General features: G+C 50.8%; 1 pseudogene; it reads right to left on the reverse strand.

Annotated features, from left to right (window-relative positions):
• Positions 1–572: 572 nt before the first annotated feature.
• Positions 573–15,580, reverse strand: LOC139000230 (putative monooxygenase p33MONOX pseudogene; annotated as a pseudogene).
• Between the last annotated feature and the right edge of the window lie 746 nt (positions 15,581–16,326).

A 16,326-nucleotide genomic window follows, 5' to 3' on the forward strand; every position in this document is an offset into this window, starting at 1 on the left:
CCAGGTTCTGTGTCCATGTTCTCTCACTAGGTTCTCCAGCCAGGTTCGGTCGCCAGGTTCTTCAGCCAGGTTCTGTCCAGGTCCTCCCGCCATGTTCTGTCTAGGTTCTCCAGCCAAGTTCTGTAGCCAGGTTCTGTCCAGGATCTTTTGCCATGTTCTCTCCCTAGGTTCTCTATCTAGGTTCTGTCTCTAGGTTCTGTCTCGGATATCCAGTCAGGTTCTGTCTAGGTTCTGTCTAGGATCTCCAGCCAAGTCCTGTCTCTAGGTTCTGTCTCTAGGTTCTGTCGCTTTATTGTTATTTTTTTTATTTTCCAGGGCCTCTTTTATACTCTGCAGCACAAAACAATTCACGCCGCATGGCAAGGGCTCGGCTCACCTGTGCCGGCTCCGCTGGAGACTCGGGACAGCCATGCCACGCGCTGCACAAAAAGACCAGCAGGGGGCGCCGTGCGAATACCATGGAGTTCCTTTTTATTTATTTATTTATTTTTAATTTTTCATTTATTTATTTTTTTTTATGTCAGAGCCAGGGCAATAAAGACACCTCTCTCCAGCCATTGGAAGAGAAAGCTCTAGAAACTGGTGGGTGTGAGCACATTCAAGTCACGGAATTTGAGATTCGGGGTCCGAGGCGGCTGTTTCTTCCCTCCCATCCCTGGCAGGTCCATCTTGGGCGGCTTGTTCGGTGGCCGGCATGCGCGTCAGTTCCATTAGAGAAGGCTTCTGGGCTCCTCCGTCGGGCTGGGTGGCTAAGCCTCCCGAACCAGACTTCTGGAAGGATCTTGGTCCAAAGAGGCTCCATGCGTCTGCCGAGTTTCTGTCTTTATCCCCGCCTCCAGGATCCATGGTGCTAGAACGTGGGCCAGGTGAGGCTGTGGGAGAGCCCGAAGAGAACCGGCCTCCCAGCTTCTGCTCAGGGGAAAAGTGGGGGATGCTGCTGGGGGTGGCCTGGGCGGATGTTGGGGTCCAGCCCCAGCTGGTCCAGGGGTGTGGACGGAGTCGGCGAAGAAAGAATGACATGGAGGCAGCGTTCAGTCAAATCAGCAGAGCCAGGTTCTGTCTCCAGGTTCTCCAGCCAGGTTCTGTGTTCTGTGGTCTTGTTACATCTGTATTTATACCAGTTGATTTTAATCCTCTCAATTTCTGTTCCAAAGGTTAGGGCGTTTCTTTTTTTTTTTTTTTTAATATATTTTATTGATTTTTTACAGAGAGGAAGGGAGAGAGATAGAGAGTTAGAAACATCGATGAGAGAGAAACATCGATCAGCTGCCTCCTGCACATTCCCCACTGGGGATGTGCCCGCAACCCAGGTACATGCCCTTGACCGGAATCGAACCTGGGACCTTTCAGTCCGCAGGCCGACGCTCTATCCACTGAGCCAAACAGGTTTCGGCGGTTAGGGCGTTTCTTATCTCCATTCCAGGGAGTAAAGATTATGCAGCTTAAGCGTGATTTTTCGTAGTTAAAGTGATTAACTACCCGCCTGGCACTTAGTTCAGGGGTTTTATTCCCTCCCTAACTTCAGGGGAAAATCCCCACCTGGGGAAACAACCTTTCTCGGAGAGGTGACCTTGGTTAAAACACATAGCGCCAAGAAGGGGAGCAAACATATTAAGAACAGGATGCCATATACACCAGGTCCCTTGAAACATACGCTGGGCAGATGTTTCTTCCCTGCAGCGACTGTGTCAAGCAGCAAGGATGGACCGGCTCCCGGCAGGCGGAGGCCGGCTGCTTCTCTTCCCTCATTCTCTCTCCACTCTGTCGTTCTAGTTTCTTGGCGACGCGCTGATACTTGCGCGTTTTTATTGGTTTCTATTTTTACAATTTTTATTTCTTTATTTTTAATAGTATATTTATTTTTAAATATATTTTTGTTGATTTCAGAGGGGAAGGAAGAGGGGGAGAGAGAAACATCAATGATGGGAGAGAATCATGGATCAGCTGCCTCCTGCACGCCCACTGTTGGGGACCAAGCCCGCAATCCAGGCATGTGCCCTTGGCCGAATCCAACTGGAGACCCTTCAGTCCCCAGGCCCACGCTCTATCCACTGAGTCAAACCAGTTAGGGATATATATATATATATATATTAGAAGGGTCATTCACTTAAAAAAAAAAAAAGAATCAACCAATGGATGCATCGATAAGTGACACAACAATCCATGTTTCTCTCTCTCTGAAATCAATAACCATTTAAAAAATATTGCATGTCAACAGTAATCAAAAAACAAATAACTAAAAATAAAAATTGTGGGTTTTTTTTTTTTTAAAGCTCCGCCGATATTTCTGGATGAAATGCCACCCTGTCTGGACGCGGCTTTAAAAATAGCCCCTTTGGGCTGTGATGGGGCCGCGGCTGCCGCTGGCCAGGGGAGGGGTGGGGTGGAGGGGGGGGGGGTGATGGTAGCTGTGCGAAGGCTGGTCCTGCTCTCGGTCCCCGGCTCTGACTTGTATGGTTTCACACGTTTCCACCACACCCCTGCCAGCCCTTTGCTTCTCCTACTCAAAGCCAAGTCCCTCTTTTTAAAATTTTAATTTAATTAATTTATTCTCTCTCTCTCTTTTTGAAATTCGTTATTGTTGAAAGTCTTACATACCATCTTACATAGGTCTCCTCCCCCCCCCTCATTGACCTCTCCCCAAGACCCCCACCCCCCAGCGCATGCCCTCACCCCCCTGTTGTCTGTGTCCATTAATTATGCTCATCTGCATGCACACGAGGCCTTTGGTTGGTCCCTTACCCCCCACCCCCACCCCCTCCCTCCTTCCCTCTGAGGTTGGACGGTCTGTTCGATGCTTCCCTGTCTCTGGATCTATTTTTGCTCATCAGTCTGTGTTGCTCAGCCAAATCCCTCTTTCTATAAATTGCCGATCTGACCACATAGTCCTCCTGTTTCAAACCCCTCTGCTGCCCGCTGGGAAAAGAAAGAAGGCAGGAAGGGGCAGCCTTTAATTTTTAAACATTGTATTTATTGATTTGAGAGAGAGAGAGAGAGAGAGAGAGAGATTTGCTGTTCCACTTCTTATGCATCCATTGGTGGATTCTTTATTTTTTTTTAAATTTTTTTATTTATTTTAATTTTTTTATTTTTAAAATATATTTTATTGATTTCTTACAGAGAGGAAGGGAGAGGGACAGAGAGCCAGAAACATCGATGAGAGAGAAACATCGATCAGCTGCCTCCTGCACATCTCCCACTGGGGATGTGTCCGCAACCCAGGTACATACCCTTGACCAGAATCGAACCTGGGACCCTTCAGTCCGCAGGCCGACGCTCTATCCACTGAGCCAAACCAGTTTCAGCAAGATTCTTTAAATATATATATGTAAAATTGATTTTTTACAGAAAGAAAGGGAGAGGGATAGAGAGAAAAACATTGATCAGCTGCCTCTTGCACGCCCCCTACCGGGGATGTGCCTGCAACCAAGGTACATGCCCTTGACAGGAATCGAACCCGGGACCCTCCAGTCCACAGGCGGACGCTCTATCCACTGAGCCACACCGCTTAGGGCCACTGCTGGATTCCTGTATGTTCCCGGACCGGGTCGAACCCACAACCTTGGTGAATCCAGAGGACGCGCTCACCAACTGAGCTACCGGGCCCGGACCCCAAGCCACCTCCTCTCTGTCCTGTTTGCAGCCCACGCGTCCTCTGCACCCCGCCCCCTGCTTCTCGGGGCGCCTGCGGGGTCCCCCATGGAGAACTCAAGCAACCAGGGCCTCTGCACCTTCCCCAGCCGCGAACCTTGGGCTCAGCTGCCCCGGGCGGACATGCCTGAGCCATTGCGCACAGGATCGGCTTTCCTCACAGCTAATCCCCCCCGACAGCTGCGGGGGGCCCGGGCTCCCCAAGCGCTGGGGCCGCACAGCCCCCGCCCGGCCTTGATCCCAGCAGCTGCTGCGCACCAGGCTGGGGGCCGCTGGGCACAGACCTGAGCCCGTGGGTTGCGCGCGGGACTTGGGGGTGCCCTGGGTCCGTGGGGTGCGCGCGGGGCTGGGGGCCCCTGGGCGCAGCCCTGAGCCCGTGGGATAAGGGGCACCCAGACCCCCTGCCGTCTAACCCGACAGGCTCTCTGTACAAAGGCAGGAGCCCAGGGCCCTGTGCGCCCCCAGCACCAAAGGGTCGCGGATTGGGTTTTCTTGGCAAGGGCGCGCCCCGGAGGCCACGGCTCGACGTCTCTCAAAAATAAATGAATAAATAAATATAAATAAAAACACGGAAAAAGCAATACAAAACACGGAAAAAGCAATACAAAACGAAACAAAAACGCAGGGAAATCCTTTGATTATCACAGACCGCCCCCCCCCCCCCCCCCCCCGCACTGTCTCCCTGTAGCAAATGGTTTCACCCACCTGATGTTTTTTAAAATTTATATATATATATATATGTTTCAGGGAGGAAGGGAGAGGGAGAGAGAGAGAGAGAAACATCAATGATGGGAGAGAATCACGGATCGGCTGCCTCCTGCAGGCCCCCCACTGGGGATCCAGCCCGAAACCCGGGCGTGTGCTCTTGACGGGAATCGAACCCAAGATCCTTCAGTCCGCAGGCCCATGCTCTAGCCACTGAGTCACATCTGCTTGGGTGATTTTTTTTTAAGAGAGAGTGGAACAGGAGGGAGAGAGAGAGAAACATCCATGTGGGGGAGGTATGTGGCCTGACCAGGAATTGAACTGGTGACCCTTCTGTGCCCAGGACGAAGCTCAACCAACTGAGAGCTGCACCAGCCAGTGCCAGCGCCTTCTCTTTCTTTCTTTCTTCCTTCCTTCCTTCCTTCCTTCCTCCCTCCCTCCCTCCCTCCCTCCCTCCCTCCCTCCCTCCCTCCCTCCCTCCCTCCCTCCCTCCCTCCCTCCCTCCCTCTCTCTCTCTCTCTTTCTTTCTTTCTTTCTTTCTTTCTTTCTTTCTTTCTTTCTTTCTTTCTTTCTTTCTTCCTTTCTTCACCAGGACCAAGGATCACCAGCTGCCCAAGAATAAAAAAATCATGCTTCTGAAATTTCCACACTGGGGATGGAGCCTGCATCCTGGACCCTGGGCCCTGACCAGGAATCGAACCCTGATCCCCCGGTTCATAGATCGACGCTCAACCACTGAGCCATCCAGCCGGGCTCTCGCTGAACTTTTTCTGGATACGCCTGTCGTGCCATCTTTACGTTCCAGGAAAGGTGATCAGAGTCCTGTCGGGGTAGCTCAGTCGGTTATAGGATCACCCCGATACCCCAAGGTTGGCGGTTCGATCCCCGGTCAGGGCACAGACAAGCAAGCAATGAATGTATAGGTGAGTGGAACAACAGATAGATGTCTCTCTCTCTCTCTCTCTCTCTCTCTCTCTCTCTCTCTCTCTCTCATAGAAAATATATGTTAAAAAAAAGAAAAGAGAAGGTGGTACATGTGCACGTTAACAGAGGAGAAGGGGGAAGGGAGAAACCAGTCTCTCCCTCGCCCTCTCTCACGACATGTTCCTGGTGTGTCTGCCCAGACATAGCCTCCGAGTGCGCGTGTGGGCTCGTCTCTAAGCGCCATTCGTGGCGATGTTGTATGACCATCGCTGCATTTTCACGTACACGCTCTGAGGCCTGGCCCGACACTTAATCCTGCAGCTCATTCTTCAGTGCACAGGTTTCCATGGCAACCGGAGCCGGCCTCCCACCCATCAGCGAGGACCCAGTGATAACGGAACTAAACAGCTTGATGCGGGGAATGGGGGAGAGGCACGGGTTTGAGACTGAATCCAGGCCCAGGCCGGTGTCTCCCGTCTGTTAAACTGGGTCTTGGGAGAACAATTTAAAAAAATATATATATATTTTTATTGATGTCAGAGAGGAAGGGAGAGGGAGAGAGAGATAGAAGCATCAATGATGAGAGAGAATCATGGATCAGCTGCCTCCTGCACGCGCCCCCCCCCACCCCCCCACCCCCGAGGAGAGAGAAAAAAAAAAAACAAAAAACACCATATCATTTTGTTATTCCACTTACTGATGCATGCATTGGTTGTTCCTTGTATGTGCCCTGACCGGGGATCGAACCCACTTCCTTAGTGTATCTGGATGATGCTTTAACCCACTGAGCCACCCAAACAAGGAACTAGACCTTTGTTCTGTTTAAAAGAGAGTAGTTGCCCTGGCTGGTTTGGCTCAATGGATAGAGTGTCAGTCAGCCTGTGGACTGAAGGGTCCCAGGTTCGATTCCGGCCAAGGGCACAGGCCTGGGTTGCGGGCTTGATCCCCAGTAGGGGGCATGCAGGAGGCAGCCAATCAATGATTCTCTCTCATCATTGATGTTTCTCTCTCTCCCTCTCCCTTCCTCTCTGAAATCAATAAAATATATTTAAAAAATAAAATAAAAATAAAACAGAGTAGTGAGACTCAGTGGGGTGGGTGGGAAGTATAGGTAGGTACTTAATACAATTTTTCTTTTTGTCATTTAATGTAGAATGTGTTGATTTTTTAGTTTATTTTGCAGCGACAGCCGACATTCACTATTATGTTGTATGGGTTTCAGGTGTACGGCATCGTGGCTAGACAAGCGTATAATTGACGAAGGGGATGACATCCTTGATGTTAGCGAGAGGTGGTGGCTGCTGGCCCTTTTGAGGAGGGGGATGGTGGGGACAGCATACGGGCTGCTGTGTGCGCCCGGCCGGCCGGCGGTGGCTCAGTGGTTGAGCATCGACCTATGAACCAGGAGGTCACGGTTCGATTCCCGTCAGGGCACAGGCCCGGGTGTCAGGCTCCATCCCCAGTGGTGGGGGCGTGCAGGAGGCAGCCGATCCATGATTCTCCCTCATCATGGATGTTTCTAGCTCCCTCTCCTTCTCCCTTCCTCTCTGAAATCAATAAAAATATATTAAAAAAAGAAATGATTACATAAAATTAAGATTTTTAAAAAATATATTTTATTGATTTTTTTTACAGAGAGGAAGTGAGAGGGATAGAGAGGAGAGAGAAACACCCATCAGCTGCCTCCTGCACACATCCTACTGAGGATGTGCCCGCAACAAAGGTACATGCCCTTGCCCGGAATTGAACCTGGGACCCTTCAATCCGCAGGCCGAGGCTCTATCCACTGAGCCAAACTGGTTAGGGCAAGATTTTAAAAAAAATATATATTTTATTGATTTTTTACAGAGGAAGGGAGAGGGATAGAGAGTTAGAAACATCGATGAGAGAGAAACATCGATCAGCTGCCTCCTGCACACCCCCTACTGGGGATGTGCCCGCAACCAAGGTACATGCCCTTGACCGGAATCGAACCTGGGACCCTTGAGTCCGCAGGCCGACGCTCTAGCCACTGAGCCAAACTGATTAGGGCACATTACGCTTTTATTTCCTCTCTGAAATCAATTTTAAAAATATAAAAATATCTATGTTAAAAAAATAAGTGGGACAACAAATCGATGTCTCTCTCTCTCAAATCAACTTAAAAGAGAGAGAGGGAACCGTTCTCCTTCCGGACAGAGGCTCACAGCCCCTCCAGCTGGGTGTGGGGTGCATGGAGGGCTCACCGAGGGGGCGGCTGCCTGGGGGGGGAGTGTCCAGAAGGTCATGGGGTCAAGGTCAGACTCTATATCTCCTCCAGGGGCAGCAGGAGATGCAGAGAAGAGCCTGCCTCCGGCGCCTGCCCCTGGACCATGTGCACATCTCCCCTCCGCTCGGCCCTCCATCCCCCTGGTCCCAGCCGCCTTCCGCGTCTCCGGGCCCTGCAGCTGCGGTTTCTATGGCAACAGCCTGAGCAGGGGTCGCTGCAGAGGAGGGAGGGGACCAGTGGAGGACAGGACACCCGCCTGGCGCCACTGGGAGGGCCTGCGCGTTCGGTGCACGTGGAGATGAATCATGGGGACCATCTTTGCAGAAAGCCCAGGGGGTGGGGGGATAAGGGGGGGGGGAGCGGCTGCCCCGGCCCCCACCAACTCGGAGAGAAATTAGGAATTAGGAATTAGAAATTAGAAATCAGGAATCCATGCTAAGTGACACCGCAGTATATGTGCTCACATGCACCCACGCGGTCAGGCAGACACTGTGGGTGACCGCGGATAATTGGATGGGTACAGGCACCCCTGGGTGCCCACTGAGACACTTGGTCTCCTAGGCTCTGTCCCAGCCCCGGGAAGTACAACCAGAAGCAATGCCTAGGGCAGTGATGGCAAACCTCTGACACGCGTGTCCGAGGTGACACGTGAACTCATTTTTTTGGTTGATTTTTCTTTGTTCAATGGCATTTAAATATATAAAATAAATATCAAAAATATAAATCTTGCCCTGGCCGGCTTGGCTCAGTGGATAGAGCGTCGGCCTGCGGACTGAAGGGTCCCAGGTTCGATTCCGGCCAAGGGCACGTGCCTGGGTGGTGGGCTCGATCCCCAGTGGGGGGTGTGCAGGAGGCAGCCGGTCAATGATTCTTTCTCATCATTGATGTTTCTATCTCTGTCTCCTCCTCCCTTCCTCTCTGAAGTCAATAAAGAAATATATTTAAAAAAAATATATATAAGTCTTTGTTTTACTATGGTTGCAAAGATCAAAAAATTTCTCTATATGACACGGCACCAGAGTTAAGTTAGGGTTTTTCAAAATGCTGACGCGCCGAGCTCAAAAGGTTCGCCATCACTGGGCTAGTTTCATTCTTTTTTTTTTTTTTTAATATTTTATTGATTTTTTACAGAGAGGAAGAGAGAGGGACAGAGAGCTAGAAACATCGATCAGCTGCCTCCTGCACACCCCCCCACTGGGGATGTGCCCGCAACCCAGGTACATGCCCTTGACCGGAATTGAACCTGAGACCCTTCAGTCCGCAGGCCGACGCTCTATCCACTGAGCCACACCGGTCAGGGCTAGTTTCATTCCTTTCTTTTTTTTTTTTTTAATATTTTTATTGATTTCAAAGAAGAAGAGAGAGGGAGAGAGAGAGAGAGAAAGAAACCCCAATGATGAGAGAGAATCATGGATCAGCTGCCTCCTGCACGCCCCACATTGGGGATCGAGCCCACAACCGGGGCATGTGCCCTTGACCGGAGTCGAACCCGGGACCCTTCAGTCCACAGGCCGGCGCTCTATCCACTGAGCCACACCAGCTAGGGAGATGCATATATATGAATAGGAAAATACAAGATAGATAAATGGGGTTACTGAGCGACCTGGATGGTGAAGTTTAATAGACAGATGTAGGTACATGATAAATTGGTAGAGATAGATGTGATCTATACATGGTAGAAAGCTGGGCAGATGTATGTATGTGAGAGAGAGAGAGAGAGAGAGAGAGAGAGGAGAGAGAGAGAGAGAGAGAAAAGAGGGGGGTCCCAGGATTGAACCCACTCTCTCCCTGCAGAGCCTGGAAAATTCCTCTCTCTGCACCAGGCTTCGCCCCGCGCCTCCAGGTTTCCGTGGCAACGGCGGGAGCTCCCCGCATCCTTCAGGAGAAGGTGGGAGCCCCTGCGAGGGGGGCCGGGTGGGGAGCCGGGCGGGGAGACCGTGCGTCAGAGGTTCCTGCGCGCATCTCGTGCGCGTGCACCTGCGTCACCGGCAGCCCCCGCGGGGAGGCGGGTGTGGGGAGCCCCGGTGGACGCGGGGGTGAAATCCTGAGTGTCTGGTTGGCACCAGCGAGCGCTTCGGGGTCTCAGCCTAGTGACTGGTCAGAGGCAGTGATGGACCAGCCCTGCGTCCCCCCACTGCGCTCTGGACGCGGAGAATAAAATGAGGAGCCAAGAGGTCCTGGCCGGGTAGCTCAGTGGGTAGAGCGTCAGCCCACCCCCCCCCCCCCCCGGGCGGCAGGGTCCCGGGTTCGATTCCGGTCAAGGGCACATGCCCCTCGGTGGCTGGTTCCGCCCCGGCCCTGGCTGGGGCAGCTGCAGGGGGCAGCCCACCCAGGTGTCTCTCTCTCTCACGTCCATGTTTCTCTCTGTCTGTCTCTCCCCTTCCCGTCCACTCTCTCTGAAAATCAGTGGAAAAAAACATCCTCCGGTGAAGATTAACAGCAACAAGAAGAAATGGTGATGGCCCTGACCGGTGTGGCTCAGTGGATAGAGCGTCGGCCAGCGGACTGAAGGGTCCCAGGTTCGATTCCAGTCAAGGGCATGTACCTTGGTTGCGGGCACATCCCCAGTAGGGGGTGTGCAGGAGGCAGCTGATCGGTGTTTCTCTCTCATCGATGTTTCTAACTATCCCTCTCCCTTCCTCTCTGTAAAAAATCAATAAATTAAAAAAAAAAAAGAAAGAAATACCGATGGAGCTGCCCTGTGTCCCCGACCACGCGCTCGACACAGAGAATAAAATCATGGCGAAGAGGCCCTGACCGGCACCTCCGTTGGTTGGAGCGTCATCGCGATGTGTCCAGGTTGCAGGTTCGAGCCCAGGTCAGGGCACATACAAGAGCCAACCAGTGAGTGTGTAAATGTGTGGAACAGCAAAGCAATGTGGTTCGCTCTCGCTCTAAAAAGAAAAAAAAAAATCAGCCCAGCTGGTGTGGCTCAGTGGTTGAGTGCTGACCTAAGAACCAGGAGGTCACGGTTGGACTCCCGGTCGGGGCACAGGCCCGGGTTGTGGGCTCAGCCGAACCCAGAGACACCCGTGCAGGAGGCAGCCGATCAATGATTCTCTCTCATCATTGATGCTTCTATTTCTCTCTCCCACTCCCTTCCTCTCAATAAAAATATATTAAAAGAAAAAGAATCAACCAATGAATGCATCCATAAGTAGAACAACAAATGATGTTTCTCTCTTTTTTTAAAAAAAATATATTTTATTGATTTTTTACAGAGAGGAAGGGAGAGGGATAGAGAGTTAGAAACATCGATGAGAGAGAAACATCGGTCAGCTGCCTCCTGCACGCCCCCTACTGGGGATGTGCCCGCAACCCAGGTACATGCCCTTGACCGGAATCGAACCTGGGACCCTTCAGTCTGCATACCAACGCTCTATCCACTGAGCCACACCGGTTCTGGCTGTTTCTCTCTCTCAAATCAACTAAAAAACAAAAAGACCCCCACCCTCCCACTCTGGGAAGACGTCACCATAGACCACACAGTGTGTGGGGGTAGCTGTGGGCGGGGCGCCCTGTAGCGGATCTGGGTTCTTCATCCACGGATTCCACCCTCCCAGCCGACAGCTTCCAGAACCTTCCTGGCGCCCCAGGACACACCCTGCGAAAGCAGCACGCACACCCCGGATGGCCCCCCAAGTCCTGGTTCTGCCCACACATTCCAGGGAGCCGGGCCCTGCATCCGAGTTCATTGCTTCAGTCCAGCTGCGCTGGGAGCCGGCTACACCCCACAGACACCCGTTTCTCTTTCCAACAAGCGCTCATGAAGCACCTGCTGTGTGCTGGGCTGAGGGCTTGGCCCCCTGATTCTGGAACATTCCACCCTCAGGGGCTCCCTCCCTTCATTCTTCCGCTCCCTCCCTCCCCTTCCTCATCCAGCAGAGGCGGTTTCCATGGTGATGGTTTCCACGGTGACAGTATCCATGGTAACAGCTTCCATGGTAACAGCTTCCATGGTGACAGCCTCGGTGGTCCAGGCTGGGGTGCAGGGACTGGAAGCGCCTCCACCTGGGGCCACCGCACAAGCTCCCTTCCAAGCTCCCCCTTGAACTCACATCTGCAGGCGCTCTGAGCATTTATCAGACGCGCGAGTAAAAAAAAAAAAACTATTTTTTAAAAAGAAAGAGCATCGCCACAGCATCGCAAATATCAAAGATGAGCCATAACCGGTGTGGCTCAGTGGGTAGAGCGTCGGCCTGCGGACGGAAGGGTCCCGGGTTAGATTCCGGTCAAGGGCATGTGCCTGGGTTGCGGGCACATCCCCAGTGGGGGGTGTGCAGGAGGCAGCTGATCGGTGTTTCTGACTCTCTGTCCCTCTCCCTTCCTCTCTGTAAAAAAATCAATAAAATATGTTTTAAAAAAATAAAAAGAAAGAGTGTTGCAGAGTAGGAAATATAGAGCCAATACTAGGGCGATGCTGGTTTCCCTCCCAAAATGCATAGTCGCAGTCCCACCCCCGGGGACGTCAGAACAGAACTGTCTTTGGAGCCGGGCGTCTCTGAAGCGGCGAGTGAATTACGGAAAATGAGGCCTTGCCCGGCTGGCGTGGCTCAGCGGCTCATCAGCTCATCGGCTCATCGTCAACCCAGGAACCCGGAGGTTGCGGGTTCGATTCCCGGTCAAGGGCACAGGCCCAGGTTGCAGGCTTGCAGGAGCGTGGAGGAGGCAGCCGATCTAGGATTCTATCTTATCACTGATGTTTCTCTCTCTCTCTCTCTCTCTGTCCCTCCCCTTCCTCTCTGAAATTTTTATTTTTATTTTTTATTTTTGGTGCCCGTGACCGGAATCAAACCTGGGACCTTTCAGTCCACAGGCCAACGCTCTATCCACTGAGCCAAACCAGTCAGGGCTCCTCTCTGAAATTAATAAAAATATATAATAAAACTATTTTTCACTAGTGCATCTAATAAGTAGCCAGGGGTCCCAGCCCCGCTCCACAGCCCCGCCTGTGACTTCCTCCCTCAGATGTGCAAAGCCGTCCTCCCTCCCGGCCTCTGCACCGGCCGGCCCCTCCTGGCCCCTGCGTGCCTCCCAGCCCGACCCCCCTGGACCACAGCCTGATCCAGATCACATCAGCTCGCTGTACGTCCTCCAGGGCCTGGGCCGCTGTTAGAAATCTCTCCTTCAGACAAGCACACCCTTTACGAAGCGATCCTTCAGTAAGTCTAGGACCCACATGGCACCATGCGTACTCATCACAGTATTATTATCATTTATTTATTTTTAAAATATACTTTTATTGATGTCAGAGAGGAAGGGAGAGGGAGAGAGAGAGATAGAAACATCCATGATGAGAGAGAATCATGGATCGGCTGCCTCCTGCACACCCCCTGCTGGGGATGGAGCCCACAACCTGGGCCTGTGCCCTTGACCAGAATCGAACCCAGGACCCTTCAGTCCGCAGGCTGACGCTCTAGCCACTGAACCAAACCAGTTAGGGCAATTATTTTTATTCTTTAAAAATATTTTTATTGATTTCAGAGAGGAAGGGAGAGGGAGAGAGAGAAAGAAACGTCAAAGATGAGAGAGAATCATTGATCTGCTGCCTCCTGCACACCCCCTGCGTGGGATCGACCCCCACAACCCAGGCATATGCCCTTGACAGGAATTGAACCCAGGACCCTTCAGTCCGCAGGCTGATCCTCTACCCACTGAGCCAAACCAGCTAGGCCATACTTTTAAAAATATATGTATATATACATTTTATTGATTTTTTTACAGAGAAGAAGGGAGAGGGGTAGAGTTAAAAATATCAATGAGAGCCGAAACCGGTTTGGCTCAGTGGATAGAGCGTCGGCTTGCGGACTGAAAGGTCCCAGGTTCGATTCCGGTCAAGGGCATGTACCTGGGTTGCGGGCACATCCCCAGTAGGAGATGTGCAGGAGGCAGCTGATCGATGTTTCTCTCTCATCGATGTTTCTAGCTCTCTATCTCTCTCCCTTCCTCTCTGTAAAAAATCAATAAAATATATTTAAAAAAAAATATCAATGAGAGAGAAACATCGACCAGCTGCCCCCTGCACGCCCCCATTGGGGATGTGCCCGCAACCAAGGTACATGCCCCTGACCGGAACCGAACCCAGGACCCTTGAGTCTGCAGGCGGACACTCCATCCACTGAGTCAAACCGACCAGGGCCTTTTTTTTTTTTTTTTTTTTAATGGAGGAAAGGGAAAAGTGGGGGAGAGAGAGAGAAACATTGATGTGAGAGAGACACATCTATTGGTTGCCTCCAGTTCGCACCCTGGGGGCCAGGGATCAAGCCTGAAAGGGAGGTATGTGCCCTTGACCGGGAATCGAACCCATGACCCTTAGGTCCGCCGGCCAACGCTCTAACCACTGAGCACACGGGCCAGGGCTATATTGTTCTCTACATGCCACACACTATCCACCTGAAACTAATGCTAAATAATATTGAATGTAAACTGTAATGGAAACGTAATCTTTTTTTAAATTTTAAAAAGGAAATTACTCCTTTACTTATGGGCCTCTCTGCTGACTGGAGTCTCAAGGACAGGCGCATAGACCCCACGGAGGCAGGCAGTTTCCTGTCTGGGTCCCACCGCACTCCCAGGCCCGCCCAGCGCAGTCGGCATCAGTAGGATGAATGAATGAATGAATGAGGGGATGAATGAATGAGTGAGGGAATGAATGAATGAATGAATGAGGGAATGAGGGAATGAATGAATGAGGGCGGTAATAAATGAATGAATGAATGAGGGAATGAATGAGTGAGGAATGAACGAGGTAATAAATGAATGAATGAGCGAGGGAATGAATGAATGAATGAAGGAATGAATGAATGAGTGAGGGAACGAATGAATGAGTGAGGAGATGAAGGAGGTAATGAATGAATGAGGGAATGAGGGAATGAATGAATGAACGAGGGAGGTAATAAATGAATGAATTAATGAATGAGGGAATGAATGAGTGAGGGAATGAATGAATGAGGGAATGAATGAATGAGGGAATGAATGAATGAATGAGGGAATGAATGCATGAGTGAGGGAATGAATGCATGAGTGAGGGAATGAATGAATGAATGAATGAATGAATGGAGCGAGAGCTCCCGGGAGCCCTGGGTCCTGGCTGGGCCAGGCGGGGTCCCTGGAGCCCAGGCTCCCTGTACCGGACGCTCAGAGGGACTCCCCGCCCCACCTGTGCGCAGGCACCTGGGAGCGCGGGTGCGGGCGGAGGGTCTCTCCCTGCGCTCAGGCTGCAGGGCGCCCACCGGGGTGTCCCGAGGGCCTCCCACCCGACCCCCCACCCCAGGCCCCGCGGGAGGGCGCCGGGCGGCTCGTGGGTGATGGGGCGCATCTGGCCCCGATCTCTCCGGCTCCAGGGCGGTGAGAGGCCTCGCAGGACCGGAGGGGACCGGGCAGGGAGGTGGCGGGGGGGGGGGGGGGGGGGGGGCTCGGGGAGGGGGAATCGGGCCGGGTCAGGGCCTGGGCTGCGCACGAACAGAACAAACAGAACATCGCATCGGTGCTCACGGGGCAGCAGTTCAGCCCGGGGAGACTCACCTTGCTTTTGCTTCTTCTTTACCTTTTTAATTTTAATTTAAAATTTAAAAAAAACTCTTTATTGTTGCAGTTTGTCCTTTTAATTTTTATTTCTAAAACATATTGTTGCAGTTTATCCTTTTATTGTATTATTATTAAAAATCATTATTGTTGCGATTTGTCCTTTTTATTTAAAAAATCTTTATTGTTGCAGTTGGTCCTTTTATTTACATTTTATTTAAAAAAATCTTTATTGTTGCAATTTGTTCTTTTATTTTTATTTTATTTTAAAAAATCTTTATTGTTGCAATTTGTCCTTTTATTTACATTTTATTTAAAAAAATCTTTATTGTTGCGATTTGTTCTTTTATTTTTATTTTATTTAAAAAAATCTTTATGGTTGCGATTTGTCCTTTTATTTTTATTTGTTTATTTTTGACCTTTTTTTCTCTTTTTTTTAAGACCTTCGCTTTGCTCCACTGTTGCTTTGCTTACAGATGGGCCTGGGGACACAGCCACGTCCAGGCGCGTTGGATGCGTCTTGTCCATCTTACGGTTTTCAGCTGAAAACAAGCAAACGCGTTCCCTCAGCGCTGCCCGCCCGGAGGCAGCTGTGTGTTGTTGTTGTTTTTTTGTTTGTTTTTTTACAATTTCGTTTCCAGATGAGCCGCTTTAGTTCCTGCACCTGAGGCTGGAACATGTCAACTCGGAAGCGCCGCGTTGCATTTGTGCAAAAACAGAGCTAAGACGGTGTGAACCGACGCACCGCTATTCCGAGGCCGCGGGCTCTGGTTTGGGGGGGGGCGGGGTTGGGATGGGGGGACGGTCTGAGGCTTCGCTCAGGGCAGCTCCTGTTTGGGGTGAAATATAACGCTGGTCTCTGTGTTTGGGAAATGCGTTGATCCGTATTTTTTTTTAAATTTTTTATCCCAAGGTAACAATAGTTTCATTTCATTGAACAAATCTAAATTTGCTAAACGCCTGAGTGTAATGCCCTGTAATAAAAAAAAAACTGTCAAAGCAAAAACATAATCCAAGTTTTCAAAAAAAAAAATTTTTTTTTTTGGCCTAAATTCCTCAACGTTGATTCCTGGCAGACCTGCCTTGGTTTATCTGGCTTTGTTTTAAGGGGCTGGTTTCACGGAGCAGTCACTGTCCCCGTGTGGGGAAAGGTAAAGAAATCCCTTTATGTTTAAAGAAAGAAAAAAAAAAAGTCACTGCGATCAAAAAAACAGATCTTTATTCCCCGAAAGTGTTTATTTATCAATGAGTGTATTAGAAAATTGTCTATCGTA

The sequence above is a fragment of the Myotis yumanensis genome, unplaced genomic scaffold, assembly GCF_028538775.1.
Source record: "Myotis yumanensis isolate MYYU_CA2020_CCGP unplaced genomic scaffold, mMyoYum1.0.hap1 SCAF_23, whole genome shotgun sequence".
NCBI classification, from domain to species: Eukaryota; Metazoa; Chordata; class Mammalia; order Chiroptera; family Vespertilionidae; genus Myotis; species Myotis yumanensis.